The sequence below is a fragment of the Sceloporus occidentalis genome, unplaced genomic scaffold, assembly GCF_023333645.1.
Source record: "Sceloporus occidentalis isolate IW3139 unplaced genomic scaffold, rSceOcc1.0.p SCAF_2, whole genome shotgun sequence".
NCBI lineage: Eukaryota > Metazoa > Chordata > Lepidosauria > Squamata > Phrynosomatidae > Sceloporus > Sceloporus occidentalis.
The window spans coordinates 96,692,604-96,716,340 of NW_028316982.1; the positions used below are offsets into that span (position 1 = coordinate 96,692,604).

At 41.4% G+C, this 23,737-nt stretch overlaps 1 protein-coding gene across 3 annotated transcripts in view; it reads right to left on the minus strand.

Annotated features, from left to right (window-relative positions):
• The window catches only part of LOC149318735 (protocadherin-15-like), a 952,040-nt gene extending 946,138 nt beyond the window's left edge, over positions 1–5,902 (minus strand). For all 3 annotated transcript variants that reach the window (XM_089510367.1, XM_089510370.1, XM_089510366.1), the window contains exon 1: positions 5,718–5,902. The gene's annotated coding sequence lies outside the window, so the exon portion shown is untranslated. The remainder of the gene's footprint in view (positions 1–5,717) is intronic.
• Positions 5,903–23,737: the final 17,835 nt, after the last annotated feature.

Genomic DNA, 23,737 nt, shown 5'->3' on the forward strand with positions numbered 1-23,737 from the left:
ATTCTGGGGGCAATCATGGGGTTTTGTGTTATTTTGAATGAGATTATCGAATGACATCGAATGCAATTGTAAGTCAATCCAAATGCAATCGCGTGTCATCGCAGAAATTGGTAAATTTGGTAAACTACCGAATTTATAAATTCTCTTCCACTGCAAATTCGCAATCAATCTGAAGGTGTGGTGGTGTGAAATGTATCTCTAGTTCGGCCCTGAAATTCCCCTTGTTGGAAAGATACAATTCCCATGATCCTCTGTTGTGATTTTCAGAGAGTGCTGCCAAGAGGAAAGCACTCTGTGTGTCCAATAACATGAAAAGGGAGGGAAAGAGTTAAGGGCCTTTTGCCCTATTTTGTCCCTCTTTACTGTATCCCTGGCCTTGGAATATGACCCCAGAACTCTTCCAAAATTGGTATTTAGTTCCTGGGCTAAAAGTGTTCTCTACCAATGATTTAAGCATTATTCACATGGTTAGCTACAGGAATTGTTAACATTGCTTGATAGTAGCAACTGTGCAGTTCCCAGGTCCACCACAGATTTTTCAATCTCATCAGCTCACCACCAGTAAGAAGAATAATATCAGCACATTTTAAGAGATACAAATGATCATTAAAAACTGCAAGACAAATATACAAATTACATACTGGTTCAAGTTTACTAATTCAGGTTTACTAATTCAATATCATAGACTGACTGCTCCTGTGTGGAGAAATCTAGAAGTCATATTAATGACAACTGAGCTGTTTGGGAATGTGATTGGAGAACTACAGCCTTTCATCACACATCTGAAAGTTGCTGTGCAAGTATGCCGTTCCAGTAGCATGTACCAGCCACTACTTCAGTGAAGCACCATAGACTACTACAACTTTATATGAAAATTAAACTACTTATATCACTAACTAAAGTATTCTTTATGTAAATATATCTGACATACAGGAAGGATTCTTTCTATGTTCAGGGGTGTTAGTTTAACAACACTTCTTCCTCCAACAGTTTTACCTCAATAACTATATCATATATGAAACTGCAATGCCAGGAGGTTAAGTACAACACTGAGAAATTTCTTTCCCTGGCTTCCAAGCAAGATTTTTTTTATTAAAGACTTCTGAATGGTAAACAATAATATAAGGTGATCTGGATTCTCCTACAAGACATATGAATTTGGGGGGAAGGATTTATAACCTGCCTACTCAAAAGTTCCAAGGCAGCTTACAATCAATACAGGAGAAAAGAGATGCCAGGGAGGAATAAAATCTACTTTCCCCATAGTTCCCATTGGTCTAACTGCTGCTTTGCTACTGAACCTGAATCAACAAATGATCCCAGGCCACAAATATCTCAACCAAAGACTCTTTCACTAGGTTGCTAATGTCCTACCACAGTTCCTTGTGGCATGGAATTGATGCTGGAGGAGCAAAGCCAGTCAAAAGCTCACTTCACCCAATGGACCCCACCATTTTCGTATGTGTCAGTGTTCAAGGTTCTTATGGCTCTCTTGATACCTTTGGCCTACAACTCCCAATGCCCTATCCAGTATAGTAATTGTTAAGATATTGCTGGAACACGAGAAGTTCAAGAACATGAGAAGCTGCCCATGCCTGCTGTAAGTACTGGCTTATCAAACTGCTCCAATGTTTTGTGTGGCTTCTTAACTACACTGGCTAGTGCTGATAGGAGTTGCAGTTCAATAGTATCTGGAGCAGAGGGTATTCCCTACCCCTGACTCCTACCTCAGTGGGTTGTCAAACGGCTTCCACAAGCTAAGCACTGGAGCAATGCAGTTATGCGGGAAGCGTAGATCTTCCACTACTTGTGACCCAAAAAGGCATGGGGAATATTTAGAGACGAAGCAACAAGTGACAAGCTCCACCAGCATTTATTCTAGCACTGTTATATTACCCATTCATAGTTCTCCTAGGAGCCATTTTCAATAAAGAAAGTAAATGCACTATAAGAAAGGTCTCATGCAAAGAGCCACAAACTAATTCATGAGTATCATTGTGCATTTATTATTTGTTCTGTTCCTTTGCAACAGTTCACTGTCGAATGTGGGCTAAAACACACACACACACACATACATGAATATTTACTAAGGAATATGTACAATTTGAAAATAGATAAAACAGATAAGATAAGCTATTTTGGAAAAGATTCAACCTTTTGCAAAAGAGAGAGAGAGAAATTTGTGCTGTACAAAGATTCTTGATAAAGAAACTTCAGACATGATGGTATTTTAATATTTTAAGCATTTTCAAAGATGGATACTTTATTCAAATAACTTGTAAGTTAAGTCACCATGTCTTCCAGAGGGTGGCATAAGTGTGGTTTCCAATACAAACAGAATATACAAGTGATGATATCTGCTTACAAGAGTGCCATGTTTCTGTATTTGCTATATGCAATACAATCTCTTAATCCATGTTCTTGCACATTTATGTACCTTATCTGAAAGTCTATTCTTGACATTTTGTATTGAGAGGAATATTTCACAACAGATTTCTATAGATTTCTTCCAAAAGGAAAAACAAATAACACTCGAAACTACAGTCCACGTGTAATATTAAATTCACAAAGTACAGGTTGAGTATCCATTATCCAAAATGCTGGGATCAGATGTGTTTTGGATTTCGAATTTTAGAATATTTGTATATACATAAGGATATAACTTGGAGATGGGACCCACATTTAAACATGAAATTCATTAATGTTTCATGTATACCTGATACATATAGCATGAAGGTAATTTTATAACAATATTTTAATAATTTTGTGCATGAAACAAAGTTTGTGGATATTGAATCATCAGAAAATGAAGGGTTTACCTTCTCAGACAGCCATGTGGATAGTTCTGAAGTATTTCGGGTTTCAGAATTGTAGATAAGGGATACTCTGCCTTTACAGACCTCAACAATATGAACACCAACTGTGCACTGTTAAAATTTATACATTTTACCTAGCTGCTACTAAAGAAAGCTCTCTGTAAGTTACTGCAAACTGTTGGTGAAGCTACAAGTATATAATTCTTGTATGCTGGACCACTTGTTCACTAATCACAGCCATTTTGGTTGAAGGATTAGTCAACCAAAACTGAACTCCTACGCTTGCTTACCTGAGACTAAGTGCCACTGAACTTGATCAAACCTACTTCTCCTAAAGTTCTTTGATTAACCAATATAAAGGAGTGGGATACCTTTGGGATATTCTGGACTTCAGCTCCCATAATCCTTTATTATTTGTCATACTCAGTGGGGACAAAAGAAGTTATGACACCAACCTCCAACCAAAGGTAACCCATGCATGCTATAAACATACTACATTTTTACAGCCTCCCCCTATAAACCTTATAACTTTCCCCTTTGAGTTCCTGGATTCTTATCTGTAGTTTAAAAAGAAAAATAAACTCATTTGTAGTTTTTTTGTGGGTTTTTTGGGCTATGTGGCCATGCTCCGGAAGAATTTATTTCTGATGTTTTGCTAGCATCTGTGGCTGGCATCTTCAGAGAATCAACACTGCTAGGTAAGGAGTGAGATGAACATCTTACCAAGGAAAACAAAATATCGCTCCCACTTAGCAGCTAGCAAGAAAACAAGAAAGGAGCCTATACACATACATATTTGTGCACAGGTTGCACTGATGGCCATAGGACTTGCTTAGAACAAGTCCTATGGCCATCAGTGCAACCTGTGCACAAATAAGTATGTGTATGTAACCTTTTGCTTCACTTAAAGCAGCTCTTCTAATTAAGCGCCTGACCCATTTTTGAAGAGTCATCTCCTATCTCAGAGCAAATTTGCTTCTTGATAAATTATGTGCCGAACCACTCTCTATCTTGCTTTGCCCTCCTCCTTGGTACAGTTTGTCTCTCTAACCATCCACTAGGAAAAGCTTGGCTGTTCACAGAAGAGCCTCAGTGATGCATTTCGCTAGCTAGCAACATCATCTCGACACACACATACACAGATGTACGCATACACATTTCAAGCGAGGAAAGTAAACAGTGCAAACTGCAAATATTTCAGTGAGTGCCGGCTCACTACCAGGAGCTCCAGGGAAGGAGTGAACAGGTTGCGAATGGTGCTATATAGTCCTTTTAAAAATAAAAGAGTGCATGCTGCCTCCTAACCAACCTGTCACTTCCATCCCTGGAAACCTCCACAGGACCATGCAAGGCGGAGAAGGAGAAGAAGCCAGAAAGGCTTCCCCCCTTCACTGCTTACCATGGTCACAGAGGGCTGAAGGGCCCAGAGATGCTCCCTTTCTGCCTCTAGCATGCCCCAAGATCTCAGAAAGAGAAAGGAGGCGACACGTGTGTGAGGCGGCAGCTGATCCAGCCAGCATTATTCTCCCACTCCCACCAAGGAGATCGGAAATGAAATGTAACAGCAGCCCTTTCTCTACCGCACCAAGGCTTACAAGGACAGAATACTAACTGATTCATTTATCTGGCTGATTCCCATAAGCAGATATTAATCCACAACTTGCTCTGCCACCAGTTCTTTGCACCCAGAGCAACTTTTTGCTTTGGAGATGGGGCTTCAGGGACACCAAATCAGCACAAGTCTCCCCTTCCCCTTCCCCCAAGACTCTCACACACATATATACATAATATACACAGAGAGACACTTGTTTTAGCAGGAAAGCTTTGCTTCAGGATAAGGACTCCCATCCCTGCCAGAGCAGCATTCTCCCTCTCTCCTCCATCCTTGCCCTGCAAACCTGGCTCATTTGCCCCAGAAGCTTCACTCTTCAGCATTTAACCTTCATTCAAGTCCATTCATCAGTGACAGGACAAAATAAACAGGTGATCCACTCCAAAGCAAACTGGCCATGTAAGACCAGAGGCTTGCTTTTCAGTCGCATCTCTGTAGTGGGGTTTATTTTTGGATGCTTCAAGGACCTTTGAACTCTGCTTCTGGAGAAACGGGTTAGAAATACAAGTGGGTCTTTGTTATCCGCTGGGGTTTGGTTCCAGGATCCTACAAAATCCATGGATGCTCAAGTCCCATTAAATATAAGGGCAGAGCAAAATCGTGTGTCCTTTATATCAAATGACAAAATCAATTTGGAATGTATACCTTTTAATAAATATTTTCAAGCCGTGGATGCTTGAATCCGTGGATAAAAAAACCAGTGGATAAGGAGGGCTGGCTGTGTGTCCTCCAGCTGCCAAAACGTGGGCGCAGCCTGGGAAAGCAGAGTTGCAGGATCCGTATCAAGGAAGCGGAGGACTAGAAAGAGTTTAGGGAAACGTATCGATTGCTGACCCTGATCCTCTCCTTCCCCAACGCCTGCAGGCAACCTAGCATCCCCCAAAGGATCACAGGGCTGCGTCCTTTCCATTCCCCTCAAACATGGACCGACAGGGCCAGGCTGGCTTTCCGCCTGCAAAAGGATCGGAGCGGTGTGCTCCAAGGGGGTCCGAGTAGATGACCTTCAGGTGCATCCCTCCTTTCGTTGCGGAGGCGAAGTGGAAGACACTGGGGCAGCCGAGGGAAGGCACCAAGGGGGAGACTCCCCAGCCAGCCCTCTCCTCCTTCCCCTGGGTCACTTCCATCCCTGGAAAGGAACCCTCCAAGGCAAAGAAGAAGCCAAAAGGCGGCGCGTCGGACAAGTGGGGAGGCATTTATTCATCATCATCATCATCATCATCATCATCATCATCATCATCATCATCATCATCATCATCATTCTTTTCTATTTCAATCTGAGGAAGTCCTACCTCCAAAGGCTGCCTTCTTGGGCACCACCAGAGCGGCGGGGATGCCTTCCAAAACCCAAGCGCTGTTCCTCCTCCTCCTCCTCCTCTTCCTCAGCCCCTCAAAATGTCCCTGCGCCTCCTTCTTCCAACCCCTTTGCTCACATCCCACACAAACGCACACACACACCCCAGGCAGAGAGAGAGAGAGAGAGAGGGAGAGAGCCAGGCAGAGAGGGAGGCACCGGCTTCTTCTCCAGAGTCCCCCCAAAAGGAAAGCGAGGAGGAGAAGGTGGCGCTGCTTCGTTTGCTGCCACCGGCTGGCTCTTTTTCTGGGTTATCCGCTATTGGCTGCTGAGGAGAAAGAGGGGTCCTGGGTGGGGAGGGAGGGAGGGAGGGAAAGGGAAGGAAGGAAAGAAGGAAGGAGGGAGAGAGAGAGGGAAGGAGGGAGAGGAAAACTTTGGGGCTTCCAGAGAGAGACCAAGGGTCAGACAAGGGCTGCAGCCACACTGTTTTGGCAAGGCTTGAATTGCCTTGGCTCAAGGCTATGGAATTCTGGGAGTTGGAGTTTGTTGTGGGGCCCAGAGCGGAACTCCGCTCCGCTCGGCGCCCCACAACAAACTCCAACTCCCAGAATTCCATAGCCTTGAGCCAAGGCAATTCAAGCCCTGCCAAACCGGGTTATACTTCCGCGGCTGGTTTCTGTGAGGTCCCTCTGAAGTGGGGCTCTTTCTGGCCCCTCAGAGAGTCCGCCAAGAAGGCAATGGGGACCAATCCCCGCCAAATGGAGGACCTTCAAGGAAACATTGGGGTGTGGTTGTGTATGTGTTTGGACCTGACTCCACACTCCTATTTGAAATGTTCAAGGCACGCTTCAGGCTCAGAAATAACGGAGGGCGCTTTGGAAGCACTCCTCCTGGACCAGGAGGTGGGGAATGGAGGACGGCGTCCTAGAAAAGGAGGACGTCTCCCCCCCCCCACCTCCAAGCAAGGTTTTATCTGCTTCATTTCTCTCAAGATGCCAGTCAGAGATGCACAGGCGACACGTCAGGAAGAGAACATGGCCACAAAATAGCCCGAAAAACCCACACATGTTTTAGCCCCACTTTGGTCAGGTCCCCCCTTTTTCTTGGAGGTCCTCCATTTGGCGGGTGAGGACGCCATGCATGCTTCTTATTAGTTAAATTAGTTATGCTCATGGTTCTTCGTCGTGCCCCAAAATGGAGGACGCTTTGGGGGGGGGGCATTTCTCCTGGAGAGGAGGTGGAAATGGAGGGCTAGGTCCTGGAAATGGAGGACTTTTGGCCAAGAGGGCTCTCCGAAGGGAGGGCTCTCTGAGAAAAAGGGGGGCTTTGGGGAAAGAGCGGGAGGGAAGGAGAGGAGGGAGGCGCCTCCCAAAACCTGAGGGAAAATAAAAGGGAGGAGAGTGGCAGTAAATGAGGCGGGAGAGTGAGGTGTTCGCGAGAAAAGCCGGACGGCTTGGTTCTTCTGCCGCAGCAGAGAAGGAGGGGAATGTGAGGAGGAGAAATAGAAAGAAGGGAAGAAGGAAGGCGAGGAGGAGGCAGCAGGTTGCAGCTCTTCAATCCAGGCAGCTCTCGCCTCCTCCTCCTCCTGACCAGACACGTCCTCCTTTTCCAGGACATAATAGTCCCCTGTCCAGGAGGTCTTCTAAAATGTCCTTCCCCTTCGAGCAGGACTCAGAAGCATGAGTAACACTCCATTTCATGTCCCTCCATCTGTCTGGAAAGTCCTCTGTTTTGTCCTCCTTTGGGGATAAAGGCCTCTGTTCGCCTGCCTCTTTCCTTCCCGCCTCCCCATCCCTCTTTTTCTCTGGGGCAGAAAGAGAGAGAGAGAGGGAGAGACTGATGACCCAAGCGACTGAGGGATGTGTCCATACTGGAGAAATAACCCTGTTTGGTACCGCTTTAACTCTTTTCTGGCTCAAGGCTATGGAATTCTGGGAGTTGGAGTTTGTGGATCCCTCCCCAAATACCCTGCTCTTCCCCATCCGTGTCCCCTCAGGGGATCTCATGTCAGAGTCCCTCGTCTTGGAAAATATAAAGAGCAATGTAATAATAATAATAATAATAATAAAATGTTATTTATATCCCACCTCTCCAATTAGACCAACACGGCAGACAATATTAAAAGAACATTACAATACAATAAAACACAATATCCCACAAACCCACCCACCCACCCACTTACAATAAAAAACAATACAATTAAGTTATAAAAATAAATTACTACAACTCTTTGTTGTGAGGAAAAAGGGACACCTTCCAAGGGTGGGCAGCCCCATTCCAAGCTTGGAGGGAAAATCCTCATCGCTGACTCCTTTTGCTATTGTGCACCTTCAATTCCTTTCTGACTTATGGCGACCCTAACGGTTTTCTTGGTAGGTTTCTTCAGAGGGGAGTTTGCCATTGCCATGCCCTGAGGCTGAGAGAGTGTGACTTGTCCAAGGTCACTCTGTGGGTTTCTACAGCCGAGTGAGGATTCGAACCCTGGGCCTCATTCCCACTACCTTTTAAACCAGATCACGAAACGATTTGAACCAGTTTAAATGACCATGGTTCGCACTTGCACCAAATTGGAGAGGGGGGCCACGCATTACACCCATTTAACCTGCATCTTTTTCATGCTGAGTCCCCCCCCCCCCCCACATCTTTTTGGATAAATTAATTCTGCGCAAGTGTGAACCAGATGTGGAATGGAATCAATTTGGCCGGCTGGATTGGGTCCATTTTGAATCAATTTAGTCATCAATGTGAACCACAAGTGGGTTATTTTATTTTATTTTGAAGCAAGAATATGTGATCGGGGCAAATGTAGTGTGAAGCACATTCCGCTGCAAACCGATCCATTGATTCGGGATGCAAAACAATTTATTTGTAGATGGGAATTCTGCCCTAGCCTCCAGAGTCGTAGTCCAACACTCAAGTCTAATACATTACAGTTTAGCTCGGTGGCCCAGTCTTCCCCCTCTTTTAAAATATTTCACAGAATCTGCTTCCCCTACTCAGGCATCTTTCCCACAGGCATCTCTTGTTGGGCCAAAGGGGAAAGGTGCCAAGAAGAGATTTGGATAAATGGCACTTAACTGGGGGGGGGGGGGGGGGAGCAACTGGGCACCTGGAATCCTGCCAGTTGTGGCTGTAGACCTTCAAGTCATTTCTGACTTATGGAGACCCTAAGGAGAACCTACTGCAGGGTTTTCTTGGCAAGTTTCTTCGGGGAGGGGGGAGTTGCCATTGCCATCCTTTGAGGCTGAGAGAGTCACCCAGTCAGTTTCCATGGCTGAGCAACTATTCCAGCCCTGGTCTCCAAAGTACATAGTTCAACACTCAAACTACTACACCACACTGGCTCTCTGGAATCCTTCCAGCCATATCTAAGGGCCTTATCACACATGAAACAGGAGCTCCAATTCAAAGCGAGGGGGGAGCAGAGTCACTTCGGATAAAAGGCAATTCACGTGATGTATTATCATACCTGAGGAGCAAAATTGTGGTCTCTACTTGGGCAAAGCGGAGCAACTGCACATTGTATTACCACACCGGTACATACTATGCAGATTCAACGATTTGAATCAGCACCCTTTGCGCATGCTCAGTGGGGTTCTGGACACTGTCATCCTTCCCTGCCCCCTCTTTAGCTGTCATCTTTCATCGGGTGATGGAGGAGCAGGGGATGATGGGACAGGTGGCAGGGTGCCAGAGGGGGCATGATCGGGGTGAAGAAGCAGGCAGGGGATGATGGGACAGGTGGCAAGGTGCCAGAGGAGGTGAGATTAGGGTGAGGGCGTAGGCAGGGGAATTGTGCAGAAAAAGGGAGATAAAAGCAAAAAGATCCCTAAAGGCAAGCCAGGTAGGGAACAGCAGGGAGGTGGAGAGTTGGGGAAGAGAGCCTGATGGGGGCAGCAACCCTGGTCATACGATCTGAGTGAGGTGAGATACTGAATGGCTGCCTCAATCCAAATGGGAGAGGTGGGCTAAAAATAAATATTACTATTATTATTAAAATGGTTTGTTGCCATTTTATTTTCCTAGATTATCACACCAGGGCCAATTCAGCAATAATTGTGGTAATGAAAGCTAATGCAACAGTAGCGCTATAGCACTCAATATCTGCACAGTCACACAATTGCACGATTATTGTAACATTACCATATAATAGCATGATCACATTTCTCACACATCCATGAATGAATCATCAGTACACTGGAATTTATCATTTTGCGCCTGGTGGTGCAGTGGTTAAATGCCTGTACTGCAGCCACTCACTCAAAACCACAAGGTTGTGAGTTCAAGACCAGCAAAGGGGCTCAGGCTTGACTCAGGCTTGCATCCTTCCAAGGTCACTAAAATGAGTACCCAGATTGATGGGGGCAAATAAGCTTACAGTTGTAAACCGCTTAGACACTGCTTAGGCGGTATGAAGCGGTATATAAATGAAGCTTGTTTGTTTTGTTGGTGCCATTTCTGCGCTATGGCGCATGTCTTGATATCTTGTTTCCATCCCACACACAATAAAAGACAACTAAATAAAATATATTACTTCACCACATTGTTTTAATCCAGCATAAACAAAATTGTGCCCCATACCTCAAAAGAAGACTGAAATCCACTGAAAAACCGATCCTGGCAAGGACAACAGATTGCCTCCACCACAATGCATTCTGGGTATCCCTTGTTGTTTCTGCAATAGTGCAAATGAAGTAAGATTAACTTCCACACTCTTGCAATCACACTTCATTTGCACTATTGAGAAACCATTCACGGGATTTCCCTGTTAATAGTTTGTTGTTGGAGCATTTCTGGTTCTTCCTGGGATAAGTACTGGTTGAGCATGACGTCATCTGAAAATCTTCCACATAATCACACAATTTAGCCAGGATTATGCCCTTTTCTCCCTCCCCCCCCCCTTTCCCCAGAGTGACTACTGCTAGAATGGGACTGATGTGATATTCTTCACTGAAACCCATGAGACTAACTAGTGACAAACATAACTGTAGTGGGTTTCAATGAGTCTGTTCTAATCATCAGTGAGCCAAGATTCAGCCCAGGAATTATGATTGTGTTCTGATTTTAAACTATTTCCAGACTCTCTTCATATCTCAGTATCTTTGACCATTTAAGCTAGTGAGTAACATAAGTTTCATTGATTTCAGTAGGTCATTCAGTGGTCATGCAGTCTGGTGGGATTCTGTGCGGTGTGGTTCAAAGAGACATTTTTCTAGCCTCTGGCCTATTTTGTGCATAAGTCGGAATCAACCTACTGCTTCACATACACAGGCTCATTTGTGTTTTTAAACCCACATACACACATACATATACCCCTCACTACTCTCTGTTTTTTCAAAGATGTCAGTAGGATGAATGTAGATACTAAAAATTACCATCATGCCATTTTCATCTCAGAAGAATGGAGGAAAAACCCTGTCTCCAACTTAGTAGATGGACAACTGTACCAGACTTTTAGATTACAGCTTCTGTAGTTGTACCACTCATTATAGTGGCTAGGCCTGATGGACTTTCTATCCAAAAACATCTTAAATGGCATAGCCATTTCCCTGGAGTCATTCCACACCTTTTTTAAATACATTCTCAAATGTTATTTCTGTATTTTTAACATTTACCTTCTCTGCTTGTTAACATTTACCTTCTCTGCTGCCTTTTTACCCCATTCCATATACTTTGGCAGAAAAGAGTGTCGAAGAGAATACCTATATCTTCGTTCCAAAGTGCATTTAAAAAGATGTTTTAAACATCTTTCAACAGTTTTGGAAAAGAGGGGTCACTTTGTAAATAAATTAAAAGTAAAGCTCAAACTTTATTTTCTCCATTGTTTAAAAGTTTCTTGGGGGGCATAGGTTTAACTGTTTTAGAGCTATCCATCACCTCATAGTTTTGGGTGGATTGTATAATGCAGACATGCCCTGGCAAACTGGACTTACTTTGTAAGTCTTGCCATTGAAACATACCTCTGTTGTGGTAGGATCACTACTATAATGCTCTTTCTTAGTTCCCACCCCCTTCATGACCTGAGATACAGAACTAAGCTGGTGAAAGTCTATTACCATGACAGTTTTCATGAAAAGGACCATTTTCTCTGTGTTGAGTGGTAAGGGGATGGCAGTACTGTTAAAGATCCCCTGATAACAATTTATATAGCTTAAATTCATATCCATTTTCCCTGTATAAGCTGAGTACCCTCCATCGGTTATCTTTATCCTGGCCAGAATTCCTCCTGGTGTTATATAACTACAGTTGGATGACCCCCTGTAAAGAAGGTCAGGGTCCTTTTTAAAATAAAATAAAACAAAACCTATAGAATTGTAGAACATGGTATATTCTACCTGTCAAAATTACTTCTTTTCTTGGCTTGTACATCTGCAGGAACCCTTATCACCCTTCTTGTATTCTAAAACCCAAGTGAGGATTTAAGATGACATGGTGGCCAGGAAAACCCCTCCCACAGAACTCTCAAATGGAAAGCCATTAGGAATACATTTACTCTGAAATGTCTGCAGGAATTACTACCATGTGCATTGCTGCCACTCACAAACTAGAGGAGTCAAGATTGGCATACCTTTATACGCACCAGACTACTCATAAGGCTTGGTCTTGAAGGAATGCTATTAAAATGCTTGCCTAGTGCAATTGCTTATGTACATTAGCCTTATTTCTTAAATTTATTTGAGTGACTTAAAGTCAGTTTCCTTATATGTCAGTGTGACTGATCACTTCATTTTTCTTTTTGGTTTTATTTTATTTTAATTCCTTTTGCCATTTCCCTTGATTAAATGTATTCTATCCCAAGGACACTTCCTACTTTCCCAAGTTTGCTTTGGTGGGTTTGCTTTTTCATATTAATCAGCCAGCACTACCAACTGTAAGGGTTTTGTTTTTTATGCCTTGCTTCCCATGAATATATTTGTAACATATCGTCTTAGGTTACCTTGGGAATTAGGCCTCAAGTTATCGTCTGAGCTGAAATAAGGTTTTCTGCATGCTACTCTGATATTTTGGCTGTTTCCATTAAGACCAATCTTCATTTCTAAACGTGCTTATCCCACATGTCAGTAGTTTGCCAAGCAGCTACAAAGTGGTCCTGAAAATGAAATAACAGCTGTCAGGTACACATATTTTATTTCTTTCTTTTTGCCTAGAAGAAATGTAACATTGAGTTCTTCTGTGGGGAGTTTTTAACCTCTAAGTAAATCTGCAGGATTGCAGTCATGTCTATAATTGCCAGATTCTATGAAACTCATTAGTTCTGTAAACATTAATAGGTAATATTTCCTTCAATAAAAATGTCACCTATTGATTTCAGAAGACTATGCCAACACAAAAGCAGGCTACTATATCTTTCTTGGCATTTGCAACTTGACTTTAAGTATATTTATTCAGATTAAGTCTACTGAGTACAAGGAGATTTACTTTGAAGAAAAAGATTTACTTTGAAATACTGAATCCTTCATGTATCTTTACGACAGTCTGAAACTGAGAAATTTGTCAGGTGCACTTTCTCCTGGTATTAGAGTGAATGAAAAAGGTTCACCTGTTAAATTTCTATATTTCAGTACACACTTAAAACCAAAATGCAAAAACATAGTAATTCCCTGTATTGACTGTATGCTCAGGCAGTTCTGTTCTTCACTTCACTTTCTCTTAATTGGCATAAATATGCCTGGTCACACAGCAAATGCCTCTTGTACATCATTACAAAGAATATGAAGAAGCTCCCCAATTTTCTACATCCTTTACTTTCTCTCTTAATTGTCCTTTCACAGGATATTCTGCTACTCTTACATGCAGCTCCATACCACATTGCCAACTAGAAGTAAATAGAGAGTGAGAGATTGGGGAAAGGATTGTATCTATCTCTTTTAAAGTTCCTTTTGTTTTGCAGCTGCCAGTTAGCTTGTTATTATTGTTTTTGTTTTTTGCAGCTGCTAAAGGATATGTGTATTGTCAAACACAGGGAGATTGTGCCCCCTTTGCTCTTCAGATCTTCTCTGTATTGCAGTTGAAACTGAAAAGCCTCTACCAGCACTGATTCCCACTTATAACAGCTATTAACAGAATTGTACTTTTCAAAACACCAGAAAGTGTAATCTCTGTGTTTTATATATTAGCCTTCACTTTCAGAAAGAAAAGAAGGAAGGAAGGAAGGAAGGAAGGAAGGAAGGAAGGAAGGAAGGAAGGTATTTAAAAACGTATTAGCAAGATTTTTGCTGCTGCTGTCACTATCTTGGGTGGATTCTGCCTCTTTGCTTTTCCAGGTTATCTCAGATATTTGCTTGAATGTTGAGAATATAATATAGGATTCAGACTTTCTGTAGTAGCTAATGTGGAATACTGTAATCAGATTATTATTATTACAGTATAATAATAAGGAGCAGTTAGATTCTCACAGGATAGGAACATCCTAAAATTCAAAGGAAGTTACTCTTCTGTTGCTAATGGAGTTAAAATTGTATTACCTGTCTTTTACTGCTCATTGTCCCTTTCCCTCCACAAGCCAAGAAGGGGCCTCTGCCTCCATAGAGATCCCTCCAGCCCATCTTAACTGACAACAGAAGTAACAGACAGAGGAGATTATCGCACTGTGTTCTGAGAACGTTCCTATCATCACGTGATGAGAACGTTCCTGGAACAGATATTACTGCATTAGTAAACTAGAACGTGATCAGAACGTGATCAGAACTGCATTTTACCGCACAGCGATTCCTGAAACCGTTCCGAGAACATATTCCACCAAGGCCGCCTCCGTCTCCTGATTGGCTGAAAGAATGACAGGCAGGGAGGCAGTGAAGCAGGCAGGCGAGCGACTGCAGTGAGGGAAGGGGTGTGTGTGAGAGGGAGGGAAGAAGGAGGGATCGGGAGGGAGGGAAGAAGGAGGGATCGGGAGGGAGGCAGGGAGAAAGAGAAATGGGGAGAGATGAGCCTTGCAAGTTACATCCCAAACCTCCTTTGCAAGGCTGGGAAGAAGGAGGAGCTCCATGCAGGTCTCTTCAAGCCGAAGAAAAGCAAGTTGCCAGGGAGGGACTGGGCCAAGGGCAGAGCCCCGGCAGCCATAGCAGCTCTTTAAACCGGTTAGAAAAGAAGAGTCCTCTGCTGTCATCCCAATTCCCCATTTTGGCTGCTTGTCAGCCTTTTGCCTCCTGTGTGTGCGCGCATGTAATGTGTGCCTTCATAGAATCATAGAATCATAGAGTTGGAAGAGACCACAAGGGCCATCCAGTCCAACCCCATTCTGCCATGCAGGAAATCACAATCAAAGCATCCCCAACAGATGGCCATCCAGCCTCTGCTTAAAGACCTCCAAGGAAGGAGACTCCACTACACTCTGAGGAAAGAGTGTGTTCCACTGTCGAACAGCCCTTACTCTCAGGAAGTTCCTCCTAATATTGAAGTGGGATCTCTTTTCCTGGAGCTTGCATCCATTGCTCCGGGTCCTAGTCTCTGGAGCAGCAGAAAACAAGCTTGCTCCCTCATCAATGTGACATCCCTTCAAATATTTAAACAGGGCTATCATATCACCTCTTAATCTTCTCTTCTCCAGGCTAAAAATCCCCAGCTCCTTAAGTCGTTCCTTGTAGGGCATGGTTTCCAGACCTTTCACCATTTTAGTCGCCCTCCTTTGGACACGCTCCTTTTTGAATTGTGGTGCCCAGAACTGGACACAATATTCCAGGTGGGGCCTGTGAGCTTCCCTCCCCGCTTTAATTCTTGTCTGGCTCTTTGCTATGGAATTCTGGGAGTTGTTTGCTTGCTTTTGTGTGTTGCTCCAAACAGAGGAGCTTTTGTGGGTTCCTTCCTGGAGGGAAGGAGGAGAAGGTCCTGGGCATCCCTGCCATCCTTGCCTCCTGCAGGCTGCCAGCACAGGAGCCCCGCTGGACATGACACTAGAGGCCCCCGCAGAAGCAGCCAGACCCTCTCCCTCTTGCTCTCTGCTCTGGCCCCCCTGTTTCCCTCTCTCTTTCTCTCTCTTTCCCTTCTTTCCTCTTCTCTCACTTGTCCCAACTTTCCTCCCTTCCCTCCCTCCTTCTTTCCCCCCTCTCACACACACCCCTTCCCTCACTGCAGTCACTCGCCTGCCTGCCTCCCTCCCTGCCTGTCATTCTTTCAGCCAATCAGGAGACGGAGGAATGAGAGAACGGATTTGAGAACAGATAAGAATATCGCACACACCTCTGTTGAAACGTTCTCATCACGTTTCAGCTCTCTGGGAACACATTCATATCTGTACCCTCCTGGAACACATTTGGAACACATTTAAACGTTCTGAGAACCCGATTGGAACACATACGTGCGGTATACTCAAATGCGTTCCGTTCTCATCACGTGATGAGAACGGTCTCAGAACGCAGTGCGATAATCTCCAGAATGTATGATTTTTAACATCATTACCTGATGAAGAATCTAGTGAAGTTTTGAAAGCTTTGCATAATGTATTTTGTGGGTTTTGGTTTGTCAATAAAGGTATTACTGTTTTCTGGATTTTGTAATAATATTAATATCCCAGATCAGAGCTACTATCTTTACACCTCCCATACCTTTGCAGTTGAATACAAAAATCCAACAGATGAAGCTTTTAAGCAGAGCTACTATCTTTACACCTCCCATACCTTAACAATTGAATACTAAAATCCAACAGATGAAGCTTTTAAGCAGCGTACACTTTCCAGAGTGTGGGGCAGGAGTGCAGAGGCGGAAGCTTCATCAAATTTGTACCTATTGTTCCATTGATAAAGCCTGAAAAACCTGAGAGGAAAATGGACAACCTGTCCCTCATAAACATGCAAACCTATGCATTAAGATAGTTAAATACTACACTAACATGAAAAACTTGGTTGCAATCTATTCAGACCTAGAGAATAGTACTATTGGTCTGTGTGGGACCTGCATATTAACGTTTGTCATTTCTGACTTTAAAGACATATTATTTGAAGGATACCTTCCATTTAATTGTATGTGGGCTGTGAAATCAAATTTTAGTAGTCAGATGTTTATTTGTCAACACCTCTATGCTGACCCCATATCACGAAATCATTTAATTGTACACAGATCACAAGACAGATCTGCAAATGTGGCGTATGGAAGCCTATTTATACAATAGTTCACATCTGAGATAAGATTCATCTGCTTTTCTGGCTAGTTTCTTTATCTGCATGACTGAACTCTCCTTTCCCAATTGTTGCACACACCAATTGAATTAAGCAGGTGTTCCTTGGGGGACATGCTGTACAAGGCAGGAAGAGTAGAAAGTTTTCCCAGCAAATAAATTACCTGCTCTTTCTTTGTTGAATTATTCACAATTTTCTCCTTATTGTAGTAATTATATCATAAGTCACTGTAAAAGTAATGAGCATATTGTTTAATTTCTATCAGACACAGTACAGTAATGAGAATTCACTACAGAATCTATTCTGTAATAGATTTACCTATTTAATTGATAAGCACCAATATGATCCTATTACTTTGCACATGTTCTGGAATTTATTTGAAAAAAAATTGGGGTTATTGTGTTTTGTTTTTGTTATACTGTAAAGTATAAAGGGAAAACATCCTATGTTGTGGAATTTATGTAGCACTGGGGAAAATATATTGAATGCATCAGCACCTATTATTGTGTAAATCCACTGTATTCATTAATTTGTAGGATCTTGATGGTACAGCTGTAGGTAAAATACATTAAAAAAATTTTGGTTGATGAATATTTACAACTGACCAGAAAAACAGCCTGCTCTGATTTCTTGGAGGACATCTTATCTCCAAAGCACACAGCAGAGATAGGTGGGAAAAAATTATCAGTTAGGAATAAAGATTTATATTTCCATCAGGCAACTATTTCTTTATTGATGAGCAGTGTTGAATTGAAATATCTGATAAGTATATAATTTGTACAGTCGTTTATGCTCAAAAGGATGGTTTGGTTAATATATCCATTTAACTGATCATATGAAGCAGTGTGCCAATTTCTAACAAATGTGTCTGAAGATAGAATAGATGCATATTTGGGGAAAGAGTGCATAGAGAGTGTGAGGGGAAGTTAGTGAAATAGAGCTAAGGATTAGAGACATATGCAACTAGGGGACGCTTGCTTGATGGTGACATGGTGGAACTCAGGTATAAGATTAGAGAAATGGAAAGGAAGAAGAGAATGAGAGAGAGAGAGATAAGGGGACAGCTATAGTTACTTGATTTCACAAATGGGAACTTGCATGAAGATGCTTACACATTAGATGTTGGAACAGAAGTGGATTGTTGTAGCCCTTTCAGAACCTGTCATCTCAGTATAGCCAATGGATCTACCAGTATAGCCAGTTGCTGTACTGACTTGAGCTGATTGGAGTTTCTAAGAACACCTAGAATGTTAAAAGTGCCCACACTCTCAAGTTGTTGGTTTATTATTATTAAAATTAAAATCTCCCTCAGATTACAAGTCTATAGATAAACAAACAAAATGGTTCAGAATAATTTTCTCACATATCTTATGGGTATTACATCTCCTAATTTTGAATAACAGTTGTGGAGTTTCTAATAGTGTCTCCATCAAGTGTTTGAGTATATGACATCTTTCCCAAGATCTTGGTGGTATTCTAGTGGTCTTCTCAAGTACAATGCACCTGCACCATACGCAGGTGCACTATACATCGCTTCCAGCTTACGTGGAAGCCATGCTACAATGAAAGTAATGGTGCATGAGCCCGTGGCACATGCGCCACCCCAAGCTGCAAGCACACGCCCCATTGTTTCCAATGGAGCATGAGCATATGCTGATTTTCCCTTACATAGGGGGATCCAGAATGGATCACCTGCATAAGAGGAGGGCCCGCTGTACATATCTGTATTTACAAAAGCAATAAATGGGTACCATTTCTCAATAAAATAGTTTTGGTTTGTATCTCCTGTTCTTCTTATATTGTCTGATAGTTTCTGAAGCAACCAAGTGTCCCATATATGGTTCCACCATTTTTCTAATGTTACATTGTTTGTTTTCCAAGCTGAATCAATTTTAATTTGAGCCACTAGTAAGAAAAATGTTATTAAATGTTTGTGTTTAAAATTTTTGTTTTTCTTTAGATATAAAGATAGTAATAAAAGACCAGGACAGAACTTTATCTTCTGTTTGGTGATGGTAGAAATTAGTTTTAACAAGTTTTGCCAAAATTCATTAATAACTAGGCAATGCAGCCACCTGTGGATGTATGTACCAGTTCGGTTACATCTCCTCCAGTATTTAGAAGTTAATGTTATAACTATTTGTGAAATTCAAACTGAAGCCCACTCTTGAGTTTTATGAGGAATGGGAATCATACAGCCCTCCAGATGTTGTTGGAATGTAAGCCCTGGCCAACATAACCAGTAGTTAGGAATGCTGGAATATGCAGCCCAAAATCATGTGGAGGGCTATGTGATTCTCCCCCCTGACTTAGAAGAATGCTTTGGGACACAAACTATTTTCTGATGCCTCTGTGCAAAACCCAGTTCAAAATATGGACACTTCATTTCAAACTTAAAGGCTACATTATTGAGGAAAAAATGCAGAATTATACTACTATTGCACTCCGAGGATAGCAACTCATACACTGGACACATGCCCTGTGTGACCAGGGATGTGGAATAAGGTTTTTACAGAATTATATTATGTAGGAGATCAAGGTCTGGACTCAAAGTTAAGCTTTCTGCACAGAATAATACACAACTAATGGAAAACATTGGTTCACAATATTAGTTTTGAGGTGTTCCATTGAATCTCAGGTTGGGTATTAAACACTTGTAGATGGTAGTAGACGACTCAACTTTCAAAGCTTTACAAAACTAAAAGCCATTGAGTTGAGTTTTGGTATGTTAACAAGGAACATTGACAGTATACTTTATGTCAGTTAAACATTTGTGGATAGCAGTGTAAAACTGTGGGCCTGGAGAACAAAACAGTATAAAACATGGACAGGTTTTGAGGGGATACCTTAGTTCAGGGCTTGTAGTTAACAGAGTTAGTTCACTGAATTATTAGGATAGTCCAGTATAGTTCTTCACTAAAAACTCAAGAGACCTCATTTCTAAAATGGGAAGGGTTTTTTTTTAATACTCATTTCTATTTGAAATGTAATGCTTTAATTGCTCCAATATTAATTTCCTCCTTCAAAAGATTGTTCGGTGATATTAAATCAGTTCAGCAAGTATGAACTGCAAGATAAAGCTTAAGAGCATTATTAATTAAACATTTGGATGCACTGAAATATTTAAACTATTATATCATACCATAAAATTCAGGGAAGAGATTATATTTGGCATTTTGATTTTTGAGACTGCTGAAATTTATTTAGGTACATCTTAAAATGGTATGTAGTTTTTGTAACAACCATGAGATGGAACATGTTGCCAAATCATCAGTAGTAGGAGCACTTTGTGACATCTTCTGTCTTTCAAAACATACCTTTATATTTATGCAACAGATATGGAAATGATGATATAAAATCACATTGCATGTTGCATTTCTGCTTGTCATTATTCAAACACAGGAGTCTCAAAACATGGTCTGCTAGTTGCTGAAATCATCTTCTGCACTAAACTTTATTTTTCTTAAAATGCAAGCTTAATTCATACCTTTTGTTTGTAAACACCAAAATATTCCTCATCAGTGGGAAAATAATGGCCTGGATTTATTTTAAAGATGGTGATATCTTGTGTGCAAATTGAAAACCAATCAGAAAGCCAGTAATGTGAATATTTCAATATTAGCCTTGCCTTTTAGAAGAGAAGCTTTTGAGCAATACCTTAAAAATAATCCTGAAAACATGAAAACAATTGATAAATAATTGACTGCAAATGGGTATTTTTAAAGAATGCATGTGAACAACCAGGGCTTTAGAGGACTAGTTCTATAGGGTCTCATAAGGAACAGGACACCTTTTATGAGGAATACAATGATGATAACAAAGAAAACAATCTTTAATGTCAAGAACTGGCATCTCAGATGATGTAAAAGAGAATTCTACAGCACTCTTTTAACTGAAAATATACACAAATGGAAGACTAAATCTTATTTCTCACAGAACCATTCTTCAGGTTCCTTTTCCATAGGTAATACAGACTGAATATTTTCTTCAACCTATTGTTTTGGTTCCCTAGATTCTAACACTGCCTATTGACAATCCCTATGTGAAGTTTCAAATTAATATCAGTCAACCTGACAACTTTCCCTTCTCTCACATAAATTGTTCCTTTAGCAACCATACTTGTCAGGGGAGACACACACATGCTTTAAGCATGAAACTGAAATGTAAGTTCATACAATATGTGAGTATAGGTTTCCTATCTCTTTTATTGTATTTTCTCTTTCCTCATTCATTTGCCTGAAAGTTAGTCTGCATTAATGAAACTAACAATTAACCATGGCAAATAGTTAGTTCAATATGCCAGTGAATGAATTAAATATTTTAAAATGTTATATATTTTCTGGAGCCAGGATTATTATGCATTTCAGGCTTTGAAATTATTTGATGTCTGTTTGAACATGCAGGTATGTGCCTCCATCTCTGCAAGATGTCTCTTTGTACATATGCTAAATAATTAATCATTAAGTTTCCTTTGCAAAAATTATTTCATCTGCCAAATTTGTTAGAAATGTACTATTTGCAAAGAACAGACACAGATCCTCAAATTGTTCCATGGCTAGAACTGTTTCATCTAGAATATGTATGGACAAAATGTGCTGAGGACTGATATGGCTAACATTTTCATAGCTCACATTTGTTTTTGTTGGTTTGTACCTGTGGCTCTCATATTTATTCATTTATTTTGCAGTTTTAAAATTGATCAACTGGGAAGAGGGTTATTAAAATCGATATGAACTATGTCACAGCAGATATTCTGAAACCTAAAAATTTACAATCTGGTATTGTGATAGGTGTTATACGGAAGATGCATCTACACTGGAGGAATAATGCAGGTTGACACCACTTTAACTGCCATGGCTCCATCCTAGAGAATCCTGGGATTTGTAGTTTGGTGAGGCATCTACACTCTTTGGCCGAGAAGGCTAAAGACCTTGTAAAACTACAATTCCCAGGATTCCATAAGGTGGAGCTATAGCACTTAGAGTAGTGTCAAACTGCATTATTCCTACAGTGTTTATGCACCCTGAGTCAATAACTCATGCAACTGTTTATAAGGTTTATACTACGGTCATTTCCTACTGTTTCTTAGCTTTTCTTCCTGGTTTTACCGGCTATTTTTAAAATCCATTTATTGCTCTCAGTTGTTGATGGATTTTTAAAAAAATGTTTTAATAGTCATTTTAATATATAATCATCTTATTAATCATGACAAATTGTTGCTGTTTTGTGCTAGGAAGTCAGTTCCAGTCCAGTCATTAGTGATCCAACAAATTGTAGGAATGAAGTCTCAGAGGAACTATTGCTTGATTTTCCACTGGGAAATTCTAACCTATGAGCCTAGAACAGTAGTGTAAGTTTGCACCTCTGTAACATGGGACAATGAATGGACAACTAAGGAATAATTTTGCAAATGGAGCAAATCAAACTACTTCCCTTTATCAGTGATTATGATTTAACTCATATACTGCAAACTACTCCCAGTGCAGCACATGCAATTAAAAAATTCTTTATACTTTTAATGAATCTAATATAGCTAAACTGCAAGGACTGAATAGGTGGGTTATGTCCTTGCAGTAGTCTGCAGTGGCCAAATAAAATGGCTTCTAATCAGTTTGAAGGTGGAGTGTTTAGACGATGTATGAGGCAAAAGCAGTTGGAAAGTGAAAGGAAATTGCACTCAGTAAGAACAAACTGGGATACTGTAACTCAAGGCAAAAAATGTGAATCATCACATCAGCATATAAACAGCCCAGCACCAGTATGGGACTGTGGCAAAGCAAAAAACTCATGGCCAATAATGAAATGGATGTAATTACAACATACACAAACCAGACAGTCCAACAGGGGGAATGGGATGAAGGGGGAATGTATCGGGAGTCTCCGAGATTGTGCTTTGCCAATGTGTCACTTGAAATACTGATGCACTGATACATTGTACAGTTGGTGCATCACATGTGCAACTGTGTGGCTGGCCATACAGGCAGGCATCCAATGGAATGGCCTCTGGGCAGGAACTGGGAGGTAATTGCAGGTCACAGGTGGTGTGTTTGTGCAATGGTGTGCGTGAATGATGGGCAGGTGACAAAAAATAACCACATGGCACAGCTTGATGCCGAATGGTGTGGACAGCCCATGAGTGTTCGGCCTGCCTTCGGAGTGGACCATGTGGACACTGGGGTTTTAAGCCTCTTTCAGAAAACCCAAAATTGAGATGCTTTTTCCTGTTCCTCTGCTCCAGTCCTTAGAGATCAATATAAAGAATAAATCGTTCTGAAAATATATTTAACATCTTGGAATATGGCTAGATACTGATGCACGTACTACCCTGTGGTGATTAATAATAAATTGCCATAAATCAACCTCATCTATAAATTGAGCGCAGGTTTTGGGGCCAAAATTATGGATTTGGCCATGACCCTTGGATAAGTTGAGGGTAAAACTTAAGGGCTCCTTCAGTGTGTGTATTTGTGCATTGAGCAAGAGAGACTCTAATTAAGGCTTTTTTGCTTCAGTGTTTCAACTTGGCTTTCACCCTTCACTCCCCAGACAGTGGTGACCAGCACAGGCAGGAGAGGGACTCTGTTTATTTGTTTAACAGCAATTAATCATCCAAAGTGCTTTCTGCTTAGCTCAATAGAAAAAGAAACTCTCTCTCCATGGGGAAATCTGAAAGAGCTGTTATCACATTACCATATTGACCAGTAAATAAGTCAACCTGGGATTTTGGGGTCTATTTTTGGGCATACATTTTTAGACTTATAGACAAGTATATATGGTAATGGCAAACTTAAGAAATTATATTTGTGATCAACTCAGCCAGTTTGGATGGTCAGGTTTGCTACTATCAAGATGAATGTTCTACCATGTATTTAATTTTATTCTTGTCTAATGAGGAAGATATGGAATT